The 11,980-nt window shown below is 44.2% G+C and overlaps 1 pseudogene; it reads right to left on the bottom strand.

Moving 5' to 3' along the window:
• Positions 1-682: 682 nt before the first annotated feature.
• On the bottom strand, positions 683-8,660 carry LOC109736911 (ribonuclease 3-like protein 2; annotated as a pseudogene).
• Between the last annotated feature and the right edge of the window lie 3,320 nt (positions 8,661-11,980).

The following is an 11,980-nucleotide window of genomic DNA, read 5'->3' as shown; positions in this document are numbered from 1 at the left end:
TTCTCGTAAAGTGTTTGTGGCAGGATCAAGGGAATGATTACTGGATACTACGTGTGCGAGTTCATCTACAACGGGACTTTGAAAAATAAGCGGGGCTACTCTAAAAGGCAATATGAAGTGCGTAAGTAATAATATTCACAATTTCATTTTATTACACCATCATTTCTGTTGAGTTTTATTCATATATATGTATTAACCCCCTTCTTCAAATTAGACGTGGCAGATGCGGAATGAACTCCTACCACAAGATCGCATGAAAGCAATTCAAGAGGAATTGGCGGGATTCTCGTCAAGGACATGCTTGTATACCAGCTTCTGAGCTCATTTATGCTCTATCATTTGTGCAAAATCACTATTTCTGCAAAATTGCAGAGACATTTATTATTACATTCCACAGTTTGAGAGGTTATTAGTGCAAATATATACATGAATTACATTCTTAAAGACTTCTTTGCCTTCAAGCAATACATCAGTGATCAGGCTTTCCAAATAGACCTGATCATGAAGGGAGAAGAATAGAAGGACAAGACATCCAATCAGAAAAGAAAAAAGTTAAATGGGCTCGGTTATAAAAATATCCTCAAGAAAATTCATTGAGGATCGCCATATAAAATGCTAGGGATCATACCAACAATGAAATAAAATCGTGAGAAAATAATATTATGGACAGAAGACAACAATATTTATGGGGATACGTAAGCCGTTAACATAATTGTATTTGTATACAGGGTAAGCATGGACAGAAGGTTGTATACAGGGTAAGCATGGACAGAAGGGAAGTCATCATAAGTAAAAATTATGTATGTGTGTCGATATTAGCAATCATTCACTCAAAAATTAAATTTACGCATTGAGGACATATTTTTGGAACGCCAGAGAAACCTGTATTCCCACTAATTTATCAATAGGAGTAGCCTCCAGCAAGATTTTGAAGTCATGCAAAAGGAGAAAGCTCAAAGATAAGCTTGGGTCACAGCAAAAGCTTAACATCTAAAAAGCATCAGGTTAATCAGCACACAGCACGAGCTAATTAGCACGTACGTAGCAGCTTCTCAACCTCTCGGATGCTCAAAACTTCAACCCCAACCAAATACACGAGCTTCCAGAGCCTGCTCCCCCTCCACTATTCTGCAATAGGGACCCAAAACAAATCTGTAGCAAAGTAGGGAACACCAAAACTGATTAGGAAGATAAAAGATTCCTTTTCAAAACAAGCACTGTTTCTTATTTCCAAAATTGAACACCATATTAGGTTGCCGCCATAAAAAATAGGTGATCAACTTTCGAAAATGCCAAACGGAGACCGAGCTCCATGGAGGCCTTTATTTGAAACTTTAAAATTCAAACTTTTCAGTTTCAAAAAATTCTAAAAATAAATACGCATATAGCTAGATACATAATATATATGTGTGCAAAGTTTAGGTCGAAATACAATAAAATGTGAGCTACTCAAAAAAGACAAATCTGGGGCTTTTTAGCATATGTACTGTTCATCTTTAAAGTTCATGATTTTGTTTTTTTGTGCAGCTCGCAATTCAAGGTATTTCATCCTGAAATTTTTCACACATACACTTTACATCCTTGCATACATGTGTAATTTTTTTCAGAATTTTTTTGAACCGAAATTATGAATTTTGAATTTTTCAAAATAAAGGGCTCCATGGAGCTCGGTCTCCAAAATGCCCTACTCATCAACTTTCTCATTTGTAGTACAAAAACAACACCTTGTATGCACAACTTGTGTATATAGATACCACATAACCAATTCACACCAATACAAATTTCTGGGAGATGTGGCCATTCCGTAAAATAAAACTAAATACATAAAGTAAACAGTAAACACCCCCTTTAGCATGTACTAAGCATAGCGGATGCCAAGAATCATTCAAGTTGACCAAACACACTTGACTATGACTGAATCCAAGACTTCAAATTCTAATTATCTACTTCTAATGAGAAGTCCACGAAATCTGCTTCAACAATACCAGGCACAGACAATTACATTATAATTGGAAATTATACTGAATAATGACAAGCACAAAGACTCAGTCTCCCATCCCAGGGGTCAACAAAATATATAATCTAAGCAATCATACGCCATAAAAACCTGGATGAACAAGGAAGGATAAGGTCTAGCAGTACACTTGAAGTAATTACCTGTCCAGCGGCCATCGGAAATTATCAGTTGAAGAATTTCGGAAGTAAGAAAATGGGAGTACCAGCCTCCAAGATCTGCCCAAATAAATTGACCACAACCAGTATGAACATCACCTGCACAAAATTTGGGATTGAGAGGATATCAGGATAATGTAATTGTTTGGTGTAAGAACGGGAAAGAAATATAGGGGAACCTAGCCGAGTGCCATGCTGATGGATGTTGTGTTGCCGGAGTGGGAAGAATTAGTGAAGAGTGATAGGGGCATAAATACACGTACCTGTACCGAGGCAGCGGAAGGATGGGCACATCACCTGCCATGAATGCAGAGAAACCGAAGAATGATTGCTTCTTCAAATCTCAACGGAGCAGTTGTGCTCAGCGGAACAGCCATAGTGTCGGCCTACATCTCCCGCATAGGCTCTCCTTGCCCTAAACCGTGGGACTGATCAATCCATCGCCTCCTCTCTCTAGCAGCGACCGTCCACGTCAGCTCGCTCCCCCCTCTCTCAGCCTAGTTTACCATAGGGCTTCAAATTTTCCTCTGGAAAAGCAGCCCTCTAGGACTTTCTGGCCCAGGAATCAGAATGTACGGTGAAAGCTGGAGTAGACAACAGACTAACGGTCAAGGTTGCGCCCAAGTCACGAAAATGGATGGCCAGAAACGCGCAGGGCGTTAGATGGTTGGAAAGCTGCTCAGTATTACTGTCCTAAAATGTGGCTAAATTTCTGTATATCAGAAACATAGCTCATCATGACATAGTTCATTGACCGTGAACCAAGGCCTAGATTTTGTTTGTTATTGTGTGAATCACTGGATCGAAAATGACCTGAGTGTGTTGCGATAACTCGGTGCCAATTTCGTTGTTTGTTAACAGAAGAAAATCCTGTCTTCTAACATTTTCCTAGAGTATTTATAAAGCAACTGTTGAAAAAGCACAATTCAACAACCACAAACCAGAGAATTTCTTGAACAGACGAGATAAGCAAATCTATACCAATATAAAAAAACATGAGTTAAGATAAGCAAATCTAAGCTCTCCAAAAATATATTTAAAATTTATAACTATCAATCCCATGGTTGTGGGCAAATATTATACCATCTCCTAATCACAGTATATGTATAGTTTGTTAATTCAACTTATTTATTCATAGTTACTTTCTGATTTTATTTTATGTACGTGGAAATTTATTACTCATCCTTACAATTTTCTACGTGATATTTATGTAAAAGAAGCCGGTGTCATTACTATCGAGATGGACATGCTATTTCAAGCTTATAAACAAATTTTCAGTCTAACATTGAATTCTACACCGATATACATGGCTTTAAAAAAGTATCTGTTTGGCTAAAAATAATCTGGCGAGTATACAACTGCATCTCGACCATCGGAGTGCATATATAAATAGGAAGGCTAACTTCTGTCCCACTGCTTTTTTTTGCGACAAAAATCTCATAGTAGCGCCTTTTCAAACTATATGGTTTCATCGGCATGGGCAGGATGAACCTGCATCAGAAAATCCTGGTGCATCTTCATCCTCGTGCACCTCTTTGGCTCTCCCTTCACTAGTCACCACGGTTTCCTTCTATTATCTTGAGCTCATCTCCCACTTACATGCTAAGAGTCACCACCACGATGTGGCTTCTAGGATCTCCTTCCTAGTAGTCGCCACCAGGATGTAGCGTCAGGATTCAAGTGCATGGATCCCTAACTCCGGCAAAGGAACATTCGTATAAAAGTTTGAATCATCATTTTTGTCAAGGGATGTAATATAGTTTTGTATTGTTATTAATTTTGCTAGACACAACCTCAGCCTAAGGTTCACAAAGGGATAGAAATAGAAATATGTTCTCTCAAAATTTCAATAGATGTTCCAACATCTTCTGCGCGCAAGAATTCTCCGCATCCTTTACCCTTGACATCTTATCACTTAAAGTTACCCAAATACCACCTTGGGTTTCTACCTGAACGGAGTAAACAAATGTCCTATCATGTGCCGGGCCATCTTCCTTCTCTAACCTGAAAAAAAAAACAATGAAGCAACTGTGTAGGGCTGATCTAGGCAAAATGTCAAGTTAGATAATGCAAGAAGTGGTAAGCATTCAAAGGCGCTAAGCTTTCACTCGGCCCCTCCCACACACCTTGTCAAGAGTATTCGAGCCACTAGACCCATCATGACAAAGGACCCACCACGACAAACCAAGGACTTGCTCCTGATAAAGATCAGGGCTTGCCACCCACGGCGACAGCTACGCAGGACCAACCGCTACTACTCCCCTCACAGTCACGCCGACAGAGATAGCACCCAACACCACCGTTGCGATGCGTGTCGAAGAGTCGACCGCATAGCCCACCATCCAAGGCCACCGCCCGGGCGTCCAAACTCCACCGTACAGAACCAATGGTGTGACAGCAGCTGCAACTCAGCCCAGCTCTTCGTGAACATGCAAGAAACCGCCGCGCCAGATGCACCGTATGGGCCACAGGACGAGGCCGCAGACCGACCCTCCTGGTGAGATTTAGCGGAGGGCGGCAACTCTATGCGTGGGCAAGCACCTGCCAGCCAAAGCACTGACAGACCAAGGTTGGAGGTCATGACTGCATCGCCCCCACGCGCCGACAATGGGGGAGAACAGCTCCACTGCAGAGGCCAACAAACGAGGCCATGGACTGGCCTTCTTGGACAGATCTAGCGATGCACATCACCTCCATGCCTCGGCGGGCATCTCCCATCCCAAGGCAACAACGGGCAGAGGCGGCGGCCAAGAACGTGTAGCCCGTGCGTGCAACACCAGGGGAGTTGCACGCCACCATGCCCGAGTGGAACCCCATGGCTCTCGGAACCGCGTCGTTGACGACACCATGCGCGGAGGTACAGAGAGGAGGAGCAAGGGTAGAGGGAGGGAGGAGCACCCCGCCGCCGTCGTGGGCCGGCCGATGGCCGGTGACGGCGGTGCGGGAGGACACGAAGAGAGTGGTGGCGGCGATGGGAAAACCTAACCCGCAACCCACCCAGGAGGGCGATGCAAGGTCCTCACAAGGGGTTTTTTCACATCATCGTTTACTGCCCATTTTCTTTTGAAAAAAGGGGGATAATAATACTACTATTGAACAAGAACCATGAAGGATCAGGCCGCCAACAAATATGGAAGTTAGGATTTCCTTGATTTGTTTCATATATTGATGTACGAACACGGTAAGGTAAAGACTAAAGGTGAGGAAGGATGGTGATGGGTGCATGGAAAGGAAGATGTGTGAGTGGGTGGTTTCTGTGTGTGGGCAGGGGGGCAGCATGAAGCAGTCTAGGCGCGCAAAAACATATATGGGAGTGAGATAGGAGATGAATGTTACAGGAAGTGAGGAAGGGGAAATGTGGGCATGGGCTTCTAGGAAGGAACATGAAAGCGCTGGAGGGAGTGGGTCGATGCCCGAAGGAACATCGGCGGGCATGGGAGAGAATGGGATAAAGGAAAGATATATGCCCATCAAATTTTCTATTTTTCTGATTGGTTAAGATAGTAGATCATGCAAGGTGGCTCAATGCATACATACAATAATCATGTCAAGTAGCTGCCGCTTTAGTCAAAATAACTTTGTGAAACACAATGATGGGGAAACTAAAAAAGTGCACAATTTTTATACTTCAAGGTAGTGTTTTAGACGGTTTTGGAGTTCTAGGTTGAAAAGACATACTCAAGCCATAGTTTAAGGTTGAAAAGTGTACACTTTTTCATTTTAGAAATGCCTTAGCACTTACTAAGATGCTAAAATGTACAAAGAATGATGAATTGATTTTATGAGTTCCTAGGGGGGGGGGGGGGGGGGGGGGGGTATATAGTACAACCATGATTCAGACAAAATTAAGAAATCACTTTGGTTTGACCATTAAATCAACATGAAAGCTTCCCCAACGGTATTAGCAGATAGTTTTTTAGTTTATGAAGTATGGCATTACTCTTTGCAATGTGAAGCTTGAATTCCCAGCAAATCAGGTCTTAAGAGAAACAAAACAAGTTTAATATGGAGTAATTTTGTTTTCCACTTTTATACTTTTTTTAACATATGTTATTCAGAAATTCCCTTTTTTGGTAACAGAGAAGATATAACTAAACAAATTTTGAATTAAGAACTATGTAATCAAGTTTTTTTTGGTGGGAGCCTGGGGCAGGGGGGGGGGGGTGTTCATGCTAGTGTTTGGCAATCCAACCAGACTAGTGGTTTCCATACTGCATCTGAGATGGTCTGGACAAGTATGTTCCAGACCTAGTGACCTACGGAGGTCAAAGTACTATTTACCTAGTAAGGTTGTGTAACAGAAATAGTAGTTCTGGACCAGACTTGTCCAGACAATCACTCAGATCAGGTATCTCTTTCCCACGTGTTCATGCTGTAGTGTTTGGCAATCAAACCAAACTAATGGTTTCCATACTGCATCTGAGTGATGGTCTGGACAAGTCTGTTCCAGACCTACCGAGGTCAAAGTACTTTCACCTAGTAAGGTTGTTTAACAGAAATGACCAAAAGTTACTACCCTAAGATAAATGGGAACAAGGGTGAAATTACAATGAAGAAACAAAATAAAATGTGCAGCAGTGAAACAGTTCTAAAGATGCCCAGAACAAAATATATGATCAACAAACAATTGTAGTGTAGGTGTGGGAAAGAGATGCCTCATCTGAGGAGCATTGCAGGAAAAATTCAACTAATGAACAGGATATATAAAACTAAAAACTGACAGAGTAGTCAAGAATCTTACTTAAAGATGGGTTTTGGCCAATGCTTCCTGCTGCACTGCTCAATAAGCTTCTGCTTGCATTCCCTAAGCTCTCCAACCTCAACCCCCTGGCCAACCCCGGTTGTCAACACTTGCTGATTGCCTCCACCAAGAAGCTTGCTTAGTGCATCCCGGGTGGCATTGAGCTTAGCGATTACCATCTGCTCTGAGGAGCCCATCCCAACAAGTGCCCTACCAACAAATACATTTACAACCACTGTTCCACCCTTCTGCCAAGTCTTGAATTTTACATCTTTCCCATGTTTCTGGCACAGTTCATGCAACGTAGACACAGGTTGCTCATCTATTGTTTCTGCTGTGACAATGGGTTCAAAGAGGAACCTTGTTACCTACATAATAAACAGTGATATCATTATCACCACCCATTATTCTAGTGAACTACTCTCTCCGTAAATAAATATGTCATTTTAGAGAGCAGAGGTCCATTGTTTTTAACTTTCACAAATATTATTGGTAAAGCTATCTTGGATTGGTCATACCAAAATGAAATCATACGATTCTTCATAGAAAATTACAAAGATTTTTATCAGCGTATTATGAAAGGAATTATTAGTTAGGTTATTTTCTGGAAACCTCAGATCAGCATATTAATGAATGGGAAATAACATGAAAGATGGATTACAAACCTTCCAGAGCTTCTCAAGATTAAAGTCGCAATCCACATAGACAGCAGCGGCAATGGCCTCAACTATATCAGCAAGCACCTTGGGAGCCTTAAATACAGTGCCACCTTAGGGCGTAGTGCCAAGGTCATCCTCTAATTCTTGTTTCACTGACTGGATAAACTGTCCTACCTGCATAAAGGTATACCCAGTAACATATCAATGGTAGCCAAAAACAGTTCATCTAATATCCACATCTCCAAGAGATAACATCAATCACTTAACAATTGAAATGTATTATGCCTTATGAACCGAATGGAGCGGCTGGGATACTTACCAATTCCGGTTTCAGCATTGCCAAATACAGTACTAAACTTATTTTTGCATCACTGAATCAAAACTAAGAGGTGGCGAGAGCTGCTATAGATACATGTTTAGCTCTATGTTTTGCCCAAATTAAGCACATCGATCCGCTCGAGCGCACAGTCAAAAGTGGATGATTTAATACAACATCTATATATAAAAACAGAGCCCCCAAATGTATTGCTTCTAATTCAGGGGAGAAGGATCCGAGGACGCTAAAGCGGCACATACCAAGAGATCGAGGCGAGGGCAGTTGCGTCGGAGCAGCGGGTAGAGGTCGTGGCGCACGGCGACGCGGGCCAGCTTCTCGGTGGAGATGTTGGCGGCCCGGAGCGTGGAGAGCGCGCCGGGGCCGACGGTGGGGTTGGTGAGGTAGAGGAAGTTGGAGAAGGCGAGGCCGAGCGCCGCGTCCCCGACGAACTCGAGCCTCTGGTACGAGGCGGCGGCAAAGGACTGGTGGGTGAGCGCCTCCTCGAGCAGGGAGCGGTTGTTGAACTGGTACTGGAGAAGTCGCTCCACGCGGGCCGCCGCCTCCTCCCTGTCCGCCACGAAGCCCGGCGGCGGCAGCGTGACGGGGGCCGACGGCGCAGGCGGCGAGGCGCGGCGCTTGCGGGAGCCGGGCTTCATCATCTCTCCCTGGCGTGCCGGTGCGCTTGTCCGTCTGGCTAAATCTAAATCTGGAGGGGGGAGACGAAATTTTGGGGAAGAGGCGCCGCCGTCGAAGAAACGGAAAGGAATCGAGACTTGGTCGCAGTGGCTAGTGACGCGCCCCTCCACCTTGAAGACTTGGTCCTAGTCTCTCCTTTTTTCACATGTGAACTAAACCAAAGACCTAGCTCTTAATTTTTTTTGCGAGAACACTTGTATTACTCAAATATCAATGTCTTTACAATCATCAAGGGATATACCCAAGACCTCCTCTGCCCAGATCCCAGCCAAGTCATAGTTCGCCCCTCAAATCGAGCAAACCTAGCCAAACTATCACTAGCGTTATTCTGGACTCTCATAATATGAGTAACACAAGTTTGTCTAAGACGCATCAGCAGTCTTATTTCATTAACCAAAGCAGCATAAATTGAACGATCAACTTCGCCAGAGGATACCATAGACACTGTCAAGCTGGAATCCGATTCGATAACAATAGGCAAATCGGAGCGTTGTATAGCCAGTGATAAACCTTCCATGATTGCACCTAGTTCCGCTTCAACCACATCTCTGCAAGAAAATAGCGATCTGCATGCACTGGTAGAAAAAGGGGCTTTTACCCCGGTTTGTAAGGGCCTTTTGTCCCGATTTTCGAACCGGGACTAAAGGGTTGTTACTAAAGCCCTAACCCTTTAGTCCCGGTTCTTACACGAACCGGGACAGAAGGTCCTCCACGTGGCCGCTGCTGCCATCCCAGGCAGGGGGGCCTTTGGTCCCGGTTGGTGCCACCAACCGGGACAAATAGGCAGGGCCTTTTGTCCCGGTTGGTGTCACCAACCGGGACCAATAGGCATCCACGCGTCAGCATTTCAGGGGCTGGGGTTTTTATTTTTATTTTTTTGAAAGGGAGGGGGGTTGGGGGGTTTTGGGGGGTTAATTTAGGTGTTTCATATATTGTGTTAGCTAGCTAATTAATAGAGAGAAGTGTCCTCTCTTATCTCCGTGTTTGGTCGACGCTACGTACTATATACGTATGGAGAGGACTAGACACGCTAGCTAGTAAGAAAATTAAGGAAACAGAAGATCGTCATGAACATATGCATACAGAGAGAAGTGATATCTGAAGGAAATATGCCCTAGAGGCAATAATAAAGTTATTATTTATTTCCTTATATCATGATAAATGTTTATTATTCATGCTATAATTGTATTAACCGGAAATTTGATACATGTGTGAATACATAGACAAACAGAGTGTCACTACTATGCCTCTACTTGACTAGCTCGTTAATCAAAGATGGTTATATTTCCTAGCCATAGACATAAGTTGTCATTTGATTAACGAGATCACCTCATTAGGAGAATGACGTGATTGACTTGACCCATTCCGTTAGCTTAGCACTCGATCGTTTAGTATGTTGCTATTGCTTTCTTCATGACTTATACATGTTCCTATGACTATGAGATTATGCAACTCCCGTTTACCGGAGGAACACTTTGTGTGCTACCAAATGTCACAACGTAAATGGGTGATTATAAAGGTGCTCTACAGGTGTCTCCAAATGTACTTGTTGGGTTGGCGTATTTCAAGATTAGGATTTGTCACTCCAATTGTCGGAGAGGTATCTCTGGGCCCACTCGGTAATGCACATCACTATAAGCCTTGCAAGCATTGTGACTAATGAGTTAGTTGCGGGATGATGTATTACGGAACGAGTAAAGAGACTTGCCGGTAACGAGATTGAACTAGGTATCGAGATACCGACGATCAAATCTCGGGCAAGTAACATACCGGTGACAAAGGGAACAACGTATGTTGTTATGCGGTCTGACCGATAAAGATCTTCGTAGAATATGTGGGAGCCAATATGGGCATCCAGGTCCCGCTATTGGTTATTGACCGGAGACGTGTCTCGGTCATGTCTACATAGTTCTCGAACCCGTAGGGTCCGCACGCTTAACGTTACGATGACAGTTTTATTGAGTTTTGATGTACCGAAGGAGTTCAGAGTCCCGGATGAGATCGGGGACATGACGAGGAGTCTCGAAATGGCCGAGACGTAAAGATCGATATATTGGACGACTATATTCGGACTTCGGAAAGGTTCCGAGTGATTCGGGTATTTTTCGGAGTACCGGAGAATTACGGGAATACGTATTGGGCCTTATTGGGCCATACGGGAAAGAAGGAAAAGGGCCTCAAGGGTGGCCGCACCCCTCCCCTTGGTCTGGTCCGAATTGGACTAGGGAAGGGGGGGCGCCCCCTTCCTTCCTTCTCTTTTTCCCTTCCTCTTTTCCTATTCCATATGGGAGGTGGAATCCTACTAGGATTAGGGAGTCCTAGTAGGACTCCACACTTGGTGCGCCCCCTCCTAGGGCCGGCCTCCTCCTCCCTTGCTCCTTTATATACGGGGGCAGGGGGGCACCCCAGAGACACATCAATTGATCCTTGAGATCTCTTAGCCGTGTGCGGTGCCCCCCTCCACCATATTACACCTTGATAATACCGTTGCGGAGCTTAGGCGAAGCCCTGCGTCGGTGGAACATCATCATCGTCACCACGCCGTCGTGCTGACGAAACTCTCCCTCAACACTCGGCTGGATCGGAGTTCGAGGGACGTCATCGAGCTGAACGTGTGCAGAACTCGGAGGTGTCGTACGTTCGGTACTTGATCGGTCGGATCGTGAAGACGTACGACTACATCAACCGCGTTGTGATAACGCTTCCGCTGTCAGTCTACGAGGGTACGTGGACAACACTCTCTCCTCTCGTTGCTATGCATCACCATGATGTTGCGTGTGCGTAGGAATTTTTTTGAAATTACTACGTTCCCCAACAGTGGCATCCGAGCCTGGTTTTATGCGTTGATGCTATGCACGAGTAGAACACAAGTGAGTTGTGGGCGATATAAGTCATACTGCTTACCAGCATGTCATACTTTGGTTCAGCGGTATTGTGAGATGAAGCGGCCCGGACCGACATTACGCGTACGCTTACGCGAGACTGGTTTCACCGTTCGGAGCACTCGTTGCTTAAAGGTGACTGGCGGGTGTCTGTCTCTCTCACTTTAGTTGAACCGAGTGTGGCTACGCCCGGTCCTTGCGAAGGTTAAAACAACACCAACTTGACAAACTATCGTTGTGGTTTTGATGCGTAGGTAAGAACGGTTCTTGCTAAGCCCGTAGCAGCCACGTAAAATATGCAACAACAAAGTAGAGGACGTCTAACTTGTTTTTGCAGGGCATGTTGTGATGTGATATGGTCAAGACATGATGTGATATAATGTGTTGTATGAGATGATCATGTTTTGTAACCGAGTTATCGGCAACTGGCAGGAGCCATATGGTTGTCGCTTTATTGTATGAGATGCAATCGCCATGTAATAGTTTTACTTTATCACTAAGCGGTGGCGATAGT

This window comes from Aegilops tauschii, chromosome 7 (assembly GCF_002575655.3).
Source record: "Aegilops tauschii subsp. strangulata cultivar AL8/78 chromosome 7, Aet v6.0, whole genome shotgun sequence".
Classification (NCBI taxonomy): Eukaryota; Viridiplantae; Streptophyta; class Magnoliopsida; order Poales; family Poaceae; genus Aegilops; species Aegilops tauschii.
Note: the sequence above shows the minus strand (reverse complement) of the source record. Positions and strands in the feature narration are given on the sequence as shown.